The 10492-nt window shown below is 28.9% G+C and overlaps 1 protein-coding gene across 1 annotated transcript in view; it reads right to left on the minus strand.

Annotated features, from left to right (window-relative positions):
- LOC122504719 (tubulin polyglutamylase TTLL5) overlaps window positions 1-9904 on the minus strand; it is a 58745-nt gene extending 48841 nt beyond the window's left edge. The window contains exon 1 of the mRNA XM_043615932.1: window positions 9595-9904. The gene's annotated coding sequence lies outside the window, so the exon portion shown is untranslated. The remainder of the gene's footprint in view (window positions 1-9594) is intronic.
- Between the last annotated feature and the right edge of the window lie 588 nt (window positions 9905-10492).

The following is a 10492-nucleotide window of genomic DNA, read 5'->3' on the forward strand; positions in this document are numbered from 1 at the left end:
AAACTTGTTTTTTAGCACCCTGTAGTTGGCATCAACGCAGAGCATCAAAAATTAATTTATTGGTTTTAGAAATGAAAATTTCATTAATTTTCATTGTTTCATTTAACGTGGAAAATGAAGAAATATTCAGGACCCTTTTTCTAAATTCAAACAACAGTTGTTGTTACTATTTCTCTTTTTTTTATTAAAGTCGAAACGGGTCGAGGCAGATAACACAAGAAGATCGTAAGATATCTATTTTCACGTGTACATAGTACAGTACAGTCTCTAAAAACCACATGCACGTAATCCCCTCACGAATAGGTAAATATATTCCTTCGCGTGTCTTTAGCGTCACGTTTCCGCTTTGATTTGCTTGCGTGGCAAGTGAATTAATTCTCCCCCTTAATTTTCAAAGTCGACACTCTCGCGGGATTTTTTGGGAGTTTCCAAAAATTTCATTAATTAAAACAGGGAAATTAGATTTGACTCCAGAAATCGGATTTTCACAACATGTAATACTATTTTCGTTTTAAGATAAAATAATAAAAGACTTCGTTAATGAACAAAAGACGCATTTTGACGTAAGGTTGACAGCCGTATAGACACTAAGCGACTTTTTGCAAATGCAAAAACTTTGATTTTGGTCTAAGTGCGTTAGGCTCACTATCATTCTTTAAAGTAATAAAAAAGCTAATTTCTTTTTTGTTAATTCTAATGTGCCAATGAAAAAAGGACCGTGAGTAAAAAAAGTTAAACTATACCAGAAATAGAATATTTGTCTATTATTTTCTATAGGCAAAAAGGATATTCGTGATTCGATCAAAAACTGGCACAATAATTCATGTTAACGTGAAAGTACTCTGTATTTGGCCGTATCAGTATGGAAAGTGATGTAACGACATTACCCATATGCGCCTGTTCCTGCTATTTGTCTAGTCAGTAATAGTCGCTCTCGTTATGTGACTAACTCTATTATCACCTTTTGCCTCAATTCTTTTCCAAACCAATTTTTTTTTCCCTCTAAATATATATACTTTTTACAGCAATAACCAGAACCACACGGTATTTGTAGTCATACAAAGAGCTTCTCAATTTTTAACAACTATAATTATTTAAAGCTCCAAAAAGTAGCATTTTCAAACATTTGGTCTCCTATTTAGTTACTGTATCTTCTTTCTCTTTTTTCTTACTATTTAGAAGCAAAAAAGTAGAACACCATTGATATGAAAACAAAAAATGGTAATAACAATAAAAAAAACTGCTGCTAAGTTTTATCACTTGTTTTGTAACCCAGGTACCCGTACAGGACTTTCGTTTTTCTTTCTATGCAATAATATTTAGTTAACGTTTGCTTTCTTCCTTTTTCCAAAATAAATAACATGTCTTTCTTTACCTAATTTGCATATCTACTCTTTTTGTATAAGGATCCTCTTTTCAAAATGAATAACAAGACCAAAGTCCAAAGTTCCTTTACCAAAGTTGCATATCTACTCTTTTCATACAAAGATCCTCTTTTGGAAAAGAATAACAAGATTGTCTTTCTTTACCTAATTTGCATATCTACTCTTTTCATATAAAGATTTTCCGAAATAAAATGGGTGCTGATAACTCTTGTATCAAAAACTTTGGAGTTGTGTCACCATTAAGGTGACGCCTTCGTCAAAAACAGAAAATCCGTTGACCAGCATTCCGCAAGTAGTGCTAAAGTAATCACTAGTAATCACGAAGTAATCACTAAGTAATCACTAGTAATCACTAGTAATCACTAAGTAATCACTAAGTAATCACTAAGTAATCACTAAGTAATCACTAAAGTTATCACTAAAGTAGTTGTTTCCAGTAGCGAACAATCCTCAAAAACATGAAGTCAAACCAACATTCCGGATTCCGCAAGTACAGCATCTACATCACTAAATCTCCTCTCTTCTACCACCCGACAATCTACAAAAAAACAATCAACAAAATAATTATGATTACATACTGTGGAGAAAAGTATAGACCTATCAATGAGGTACACGCGAAAATTAATGATCAATTAACTGACAATAAATTACAGCAGTCGATAGAATCTTATTGAATGGTTATCGTATAAAGATATAGTAGCTTCTAATTTACGATTGCAAGAGAGAGTTGATTCTATAGAGGAAAGATAATAATGTGGGTAGTACGTATATATCGAGAGGGATTAACTCCTGAAATGAAAAGTGTTCACACCAACGTATATAAGAGAATAATAGTGTATAAATACGTTCTCATTTAGAACTTATTGCAGTGGTGTGCCTAGATTATACTCTTGCTTGAACATTCACCTACTTGCTGCTGCTGCTTTGCCGATCAGAAGTAGATAAAGTCTAATCGCAATCAACGACCCAATCAGCCTTCCAGTTGCCACATGCAACGCTCGTATATTTTCACGGGGCATGGCTTTAAATCCGGAGGCGTTGATTACTTTGCATGATGTTTAATTTGCAAACCTTCCATTAAGTAGTAATCAATTACTGAAAAATTCAAAATTAGGTGCAATTCGCAAAATTTGCGAATTGCACCCAATTTTGAATTTTTCAGATAATTGATGGTTAAGAGTTAACCATTAACTTTTTGTATTTTCAAATTCAAAACAAGAAAAAGAGAAAAGAAAAAAAAAATTCGCAAATTTTGCAAATTGCACCCAATTTTGAATTTTTCAGATAATTGGTGGTTAAGAGTTAACCATTAACTTTTTGTATTTTTAAATTCGAAACATAAAGAGAAAAGAACCATAACGATTTAGAAGAAGAAGAATCATCATTAGAAACAGAACCTTGTTAGAATCCCGATTTTTGCTCTGGACAACAGTTCCAAAATTCAGAACAAGAGAAAGAAACAAAAAGGAATGGAATGGACCTCATCAATCAGTTAAAATCCGATTTTTGCTCTGGACAACAGTTCCAAAATTCAGAACAAGAGAAAGAAACAAATGAACGGAATGGACCCATCAATCAGTGGAACGATCAAGGTAGACCATCACGCTCAATTTTTATCTAGGTATGAAAATCTTGTAGCCGAAAATATAATAAAACTTTATGAGGCAAAGTTATGGAAAAGTTGCATGATGCACGCAATATTAACCAGGCTTTCACTCGATTACAAACTTGTGGTTTGGTTATTCAGTTGTTGGGGGAAGAGAAAAATTAACTTCTCGAGCTTCAAACTCTATTATAATTTCTCCAAGTCAAGTGATAGACTAAATCGATTTTTCTAAGCACAACAACAACGGGAAGTGGGCGATTTTAACAAGGCAACACTTCTCTAGGCGAGCGTCAAAGAAATACTTAACACAGAAACATATCATTTTACAACAGTAGCTAATGTATACTTTCAGAGTTTCAGAATTTTAATAATACCGGGGTTAGTATTACAAACCACGAAACAATTTTCTCTAAGATTATTTTTATCTCCAGTTGCATTTCTGTTAACTTTAAAGGAATAATTTTAACAATCGCGATAGTGCCCGAAATTTTCTAAACTCTTTGGGGTGTGAGGTGTCGACTATAAGTTTACTGACTCTGGAGGTTCTTATGTTCTATATTCTGGAGGTTCTTATGTTCTAAATTCTGGAGGTTCTTATGTTCTAAATTCTGGAGGTTCTTATGTTCTGTATTCTTATGTTCTAACGGAATTTTCTTTAGAAGACCATTAAGAACGGAGCATAAATCAAAAAGCGAACTATTATGTAAATTAGAGTTCAGAGTCAATTTTCTCATTCAGATTAGACAAAGTACGGTGTTTAAAGGCGAATCAATAAGTGAGGCATTAAAGCTTTCGAACAATTTGGCTCGAAAGGAACGTTATCTATGCAAATTATTGGCTTCTGATCACACTTGTATACTCATACTCGCTTAGAATGGCTTCTTCATTCATGAAAACCGCACCAACAGGTATTATATTCGCCGAAGCAACAGACTTCTTATAAATAACACATCTCTATTTATAATGGTGAACATGGAAAATTATATACCAAGTTTTTCAATATAGAAAATTACCTAATAATGACGAATCGCTGATTAATATCGCGCACGATGTTAAAAATTACTGTACAAGAAAAAAAACCGTTTCACTCGACGTCACTCACAATCAGTAAGGATCTATCACTAAAGGCGATTTTCTAAAAATTTAAAAAGTTATGCCGAATTTTAAATACTTGACTTCGGGTGCACCGAACCTAAAAATTCCAGATCGTTTATGGATTTTCTATTAAAGGGCATCATGAGGAAATGGTTGCGGGACAAAACGGTGCTTTCTGCGTGCCGTACCTTATATGCGGAAATATTATTTAAATTCTGTCTACAGCACCTGGTATGTACGCATTAGAACACCCACTACTCGTAACCGGTAGTAACGAGAGAAAACACTTATTTCCGGTATGTACAATTATATCTCTCATCATTTTCTATATTTCTCGTCTTCTTTTCTCAAAACCTTGTCCAAAAATACAAAAACCAAACATCTTTATTCTTCTTTAATCTTAAACTTTAGGGCCGATAAATTTACACAAATTTGAGTAGTTTATTTTTAAAAATTTATAAAGAAGTCAATACGATAAAACGATTCGTCAAAATCCACTGGACACTATAGTGCCTACCCCGGCTCTCTAAAAGATTAAAACAAAAATTAGACTACGAACCCTAAAAAATAGTTTTTTATGCTAACTTCAGGGGCATTTAATAAGTTAAAATTATTAAATGAAGTTATTGTCGTTTTTATTCGCAAAAATGAAGAAAAAAACAGTTTTTTAACGAATTTTACAGGATAATCGAAGTAATAGATAGTTTTAACTGTAATTACTTGTAATTACTGCACGAAAGTTGGAAAATTCACACTACAAAGTTGTTAAAGAATGATTAATTCTTGTTTCGCGCGCATCGATCTTGAAAATGTGAAGTTTAGAAATGAAAACAGAGGTCTACGAATTCACATTATTATAGAATTGTAGTAGTGGAATTAGTTCATAGAATCAGGGGTGTTTCTATAGTTACTCAATTTACTCAGAACATTATATATTTACTAAAAAAAAATTAATTTTCCTGACAAAATTCTTTTTACAGGAAAATATATGAAAATTTACTGAAAATGAATAGAATTTACGAATTTTAATAATATCTAAAAATTACAACTGTATAACCCTTTCTGAATTCAATTATTTTCTACAATTTTTCAACTAAACCTTGATCTCTACAACGATTATTTTAAATGATTTTCCGAAAATTCTTTTGAAATTCGATTATTTAAATACAAAAATTCAATTTTTTTATAATAATTGAAACTGTAAATTAGCTGTCCTTCTTTTTTTGTTAGAATATTAATGGAATCATATTTTCAAAAAATTATAATAAAGAAATTCTTACAATTAATTTCTTAAAAATACATTTAAATAATTTTTGAAGGATAAAAGTTTTCTTTAATTATATATAATTGAAAAATTTGCAAACAATTGAAATTTGGTAACATCTTTTAAAAATAATTGAATTTTTAAAAAATATACATAAAAATAAATCAAACTTTTGAAGAATTTTAATTATAAATATATTAGTTTTTAAAAATATTTTAATGTAATTTTTCGGATATAATTGAATTTCTTAAAAGAATTTTTGTATAATTGAAATAAATAATTTACTAATTAATTTTTTGATGAATTTTCATTTTTAATTAGAAATTTTGAACATAATTTTTTTCTCCAAAATGTTAAAAATAAGTCTAAAATGTTACTTTTTGGAAAGAATTTAAATTTTTCAGAAATATATAATTGAAAATACTGAAAATATTAAATTTTAAGAAATTAGAAGCTAATTTACATTAATTTTCATTTTTAAATATACATTTAAAGTTTTTTCATATTAACATTTTTAAAAATTTAATTATTTTCAAAATTTTTAATTAAAACTCTTTAAAAAGTTGATTTTCAAAAATTATAACATAATACTTGACAAAAATGAATTATTTTTAATTAAATTTTACAAAATTTCAATTATTTAAAAAGATTTTTATTTTCAAAATTTTAAATTAAAACTTTTCAAAAGTTGATTTTTGAAAATTGTAACAAAATTCTTGACAAAAATTAATTATTTTCATAAAAGATTGGACAGTGGAACATTTTTTTTATGAATAAATATTTAATAATTTTATTTTATGAAACGTTCATTTCCAACTTATATATAACTTCGGTGATTTTTAAAGGAACTTCGAAAGTCAATTTCGAAATAAAAAAAAAACATGAAAAAAGCAATAAAAATCATAGTCGTTATTTGCATGCAGAAAGCTTGAATGTACTTTTTCTATTATAGAAACAATGTTCTATGCAAAAATTTACAAGCTTTCTTTCTACAAAATTGTGAGCTTTGAATAACATTAAAATTAGATCGTTAAAAAGAAAAATTCCTATAGGCATATTAAAAAAAAAAATGGCTTATAGCCCCACGAGTTATATTTCTTATAAATATAGTCCGAACGTCAAGTTTCATTGACCCGAGAACTATTTTTAATCACCAATATTGAACTAGAATTGTACTATTTTTATTTTTTTCCCTTCTTTCTAAAATTTGGTCCTTGACTTTAATTAAGACAAAAAAAATCAAAAATCGTTTTTTGTATTTTTTTTCTACTTTTTTAATAATGAAAAATAAGGAAAAGAATAAATAGTGTTTCCTGAATAAAATAAATAGAAAAGGGAAAGTGATTGGATTTATGATTTTTGTATAGGCGTTTTGTCACATAATTTTCAATTATATTTTGCGCAATGTCCCTTTAAGGGAATAAGCCCACGTGAATGAAACAACTTTTGCTTTGACCTTCGAGATGCATTCCATGTCAAGGATGTCGAAATCGAAAGATTTCTGATGTTTCCGCGAGATCACCCACTGCATTGACGTCAAAAGCATTTTCATTCACTACTTTTTATTCTTTTCCTTACACAAAAATACTTTACTTTCTACCCGGAAAAAATATCCTCTTCCTTTTGTATAATCACTTTAAAGCTAATTTATTGCACGAATTTCTTTTATTTTCCTCTAATTATTAAACAAAAAGTAAATAAAAATATTTATTCCCTCATTTTTAAGTTATTATTATTTTATTAAGTTATTTATTATTTTTTGTCCGTCGTAGAAATTATTATTTAAATTATAATAATTATAGTTTATTATTTCACTGAAAATTTTTTGTCTAAATTAATTATTATTTATTATAATTATTAATTTATTATTTTAATAATTGACCATTTTCTTGCTTAAAAAAAATATTCCGCCTTTTATTATATTTTAGATATAAATAAAAACGAAAAGTTTGCTGAATAAAAAATTAGGTCAATAATAACAACTTAATTTATAAAAGTTGAATAATTTATCATTGTGATTCGAAGTATTCTATTAATAAAGAAAAAAAAATGTCATTATCCCTGGAAAACTTTCTTTCCGGAGTTTAAATATTTGATGAAATTTATAAATTTACGAATTTTATTTATAAAATCCCCTCGAATAATATGTACAATATTCTATATAATTGCCAGTGAATTTGATTATTGATTTGATGACAAATGAAAAAAAATAATTAAAAACACAAAAAGTAGTAATAATTTTTTCCAAACTGAAAGTAAGAGAAAAATTTCCACGCAAAAAAGGAATTCTTTCCTTTAATTGAAAATTTAAAAAATCGTAAATGCGGCAAATAGAAAAATAAAAATAAGAAAATAATTATTTCCCAAAACAGAAAGAAAGAGAGAAAAAGAGAGAAATGAGTAAAAATAATATAAGTTTTGTCCAAACTAAAAGATAGAGAAAGAGGAAGAAAAAGAAAGAAAGAGAGAGAAAATTATAAACAATAAATTTCATCTCATCAGGTAAAATCAAACAGGTGATCCAGTGGCTCAGTTTTCAATGACTGAGTACAAAAACGATTCTTCCAGTCGACCTGTCACGAGAAGTAAACACTTTGCCATACTTAATAGTTTACACAATAATGTTTCTTATTTGAGAGACCTCATAATAAAAATCAAGTTCCAGAAGTGAAAATATCTCTTTTTTCTCAAATAGATAAAATTTCTCCTAATATAAATATGACTCTACTCTAAAAAATAGTTTATCCACCTCATGTAATTCAAAACTTAACCTAAAAAATAATACCACAATTATTACCATTATTCCCATTATTATATATTAATTGCGAATTAATAATTTTTTCTAAAAAAGTAAAAAAAATTAACTGCCTTCGTAAAATAATTCCAAAGCAAGAACGAATCCTTTTTTCATTCGAGAACTAAGATTTAATCTGTCAAGTCAATTTAATTTTGTTAAAAGTTTAATTTAATTTTCTTAATAAATTAATTTAAAATTCATTTTTTCTCGACAAAAAATAAATTGAATTCAGTTTAAGTACCACGAAGTCCAGTTGTGTTTTCTTTTGTCCACATGCAAATAATATTTTTAGCCATAGTGAAAAAGAGGCATTTTTTCAAACAAGATTTATAGCCAATGTCGAACGAATATGGTCCATCAAAAAGAATTATTTATAAACTCCGAACGTATTTCATCTTTTATCTTTTCAACTCCCGCATATGCACTCAAGTTTGCAAAAACATTTTTTGAATTACTTTTCGAAGAAAAAAGTGTAAAAAAATATTGTACAAGAAATAGAAATATTCAAAAATAACCTACAATTACTGTTAAATAATAAAATTAAAATTAAATTAAAATTAAACTCGAGTTTAAAATATTACTGCACTTCGAATATTATATAGGAATATTCCTTTTTTTAACATAACCTTTTTAACATTGCAAACGTTAGAACAGGAACTAATTTAAAGGATATTTCCCGAATTACAAGAAAGGTAAATAATAATAATAATGGATAAATAATGATACTGTAAATTACTTTCAAAATAACTCGTTCTTGATACAAAATAATTGTCTTTCTATCAAATTCGTTCTTTAAAAGGAAAACAATAACCCCTGTATGAAATTAACCTTCAAAATTACTATTAAATACCTGCGACATTTTCCGGAATTGACTCGAAAATTTCCAATTTTCGTTTCTACTGCGATGATATATGCGTGAAAAACAAATATGACCTTCACATCCTACAAAACTGGACATTTGAATAAAAAATACACTCCATTTTCACGCATCGAAAAAAACCCACCCCGAAAAACACGGAAAAATTACTTTAATTATCGAAAAAAAAATAAATTCCAATCAGCTGATTCTCGATTCAGTTCATTTCCTTTTCTGTTTTTCTATCTCCCCTTTCTCCTAATCTCTAATCCAAAAAAATACCTACGAAAAACTATAAAATTTCCCCAATTTCCCAAAAAACCATTTCCTAACCTCAAAAATAAGACGATGGGAATTTTGCGAAATATAGAAGTAAAAATGAGAAAAAATCCCATCGATTATTATAGGAGTTAAAAAAAGGAAAAACAAGATAAAAAATGAATTTTGACAAGTAAGTGGCAGACGACGTGAACGTCTCTCCCGCGTGTAGAGAAGGTAGAGAATATAATCTCCACCCGAAAAGAAAGTTGTCGAGGCGCGAAAATAGTGAACTTAAATTAATTGAATAATCATTTTTTTCATGTGACTTACCAAGAAAAAGGAAAGTATCGACACTAATTGTTGATTCCGTTTAGTTAGTAAACGATGGCTGATTGCGGCATTCCACACACAGGGGAATTCAATTCACTTTATTCACTTGGAAATATTCGGACACAATGTGTGTGGAGAGCCATACCGCCTGGACGGGGCGAGTAGTTGAACTGACGTCCTCTATCAGTCGGTAAACGAACTAATTTCTCTATATACAGTACAGCCAACAACAAAAATAACTCCCGCTCCGTCTATATTATAAATGAAAAAGAGAGTCACGCAACTATCACCGGCAAAAATTTTCTTATCTATTCCCAAAGTGTTTATAAACCTTCGCGTGTCGGCCCCCTCACTCCACCCGTCGCAACAAGTTCATTGAACCGGTAAGTCTGCTTTTTTTCTATTATAAAAACAACTACCGGAAAATGTGAAAATTCTGGGGAGAAATTCAGAATATTTCTCTCTCTCTCTGTCTTGTTATTTGAATATGTATATGGGGTTTTCATGGGGACTGTATAGGGATTGTATCACAAATGAGTGTTGGGTCAATAACAATAACACCGGTGAAAAACTCTGCGGGACTGAGGGATAATTACCATAAACAGGTGAGAAAGAAAATGAAAGTTTATTTATATTTGATATTTAAATCTTTTGTTCCATTATTTCATTGTTATGAATTTTGAGGTTATTTTCCTTCTTCGTAAAGACTTGTTTACTTTCTTGCACGTTTCAGATAATTTTGTTTTTTGTTATTTTTAATCCTATTTTTTTATATGTGACAATTGTTAATTCGTTAATTAATAGATAATTGCCGTAAAAACTAATTTGAGGTTTTAAACACTTGCGAATTAGAAAAAGGAAAAATATTAATTGGCGGGAAAATTGTCACTGACAAATT

This window comes from Leptopilina heterotoma, unplaced genomic scaffold, assembly GCF_015476425.1.
Source record: "Leptopilina heterotoma isolate Lh14 unplaced genomic scaffold, ASM1547642v1 Lhet_312, whole genome shotgun sequence".
NCBI lineage: Eukaryota > Metazoa > Arthropoda > Insecta > Hymenoptera > Figitidae > Leptopilina > Leptopilina heterotoma.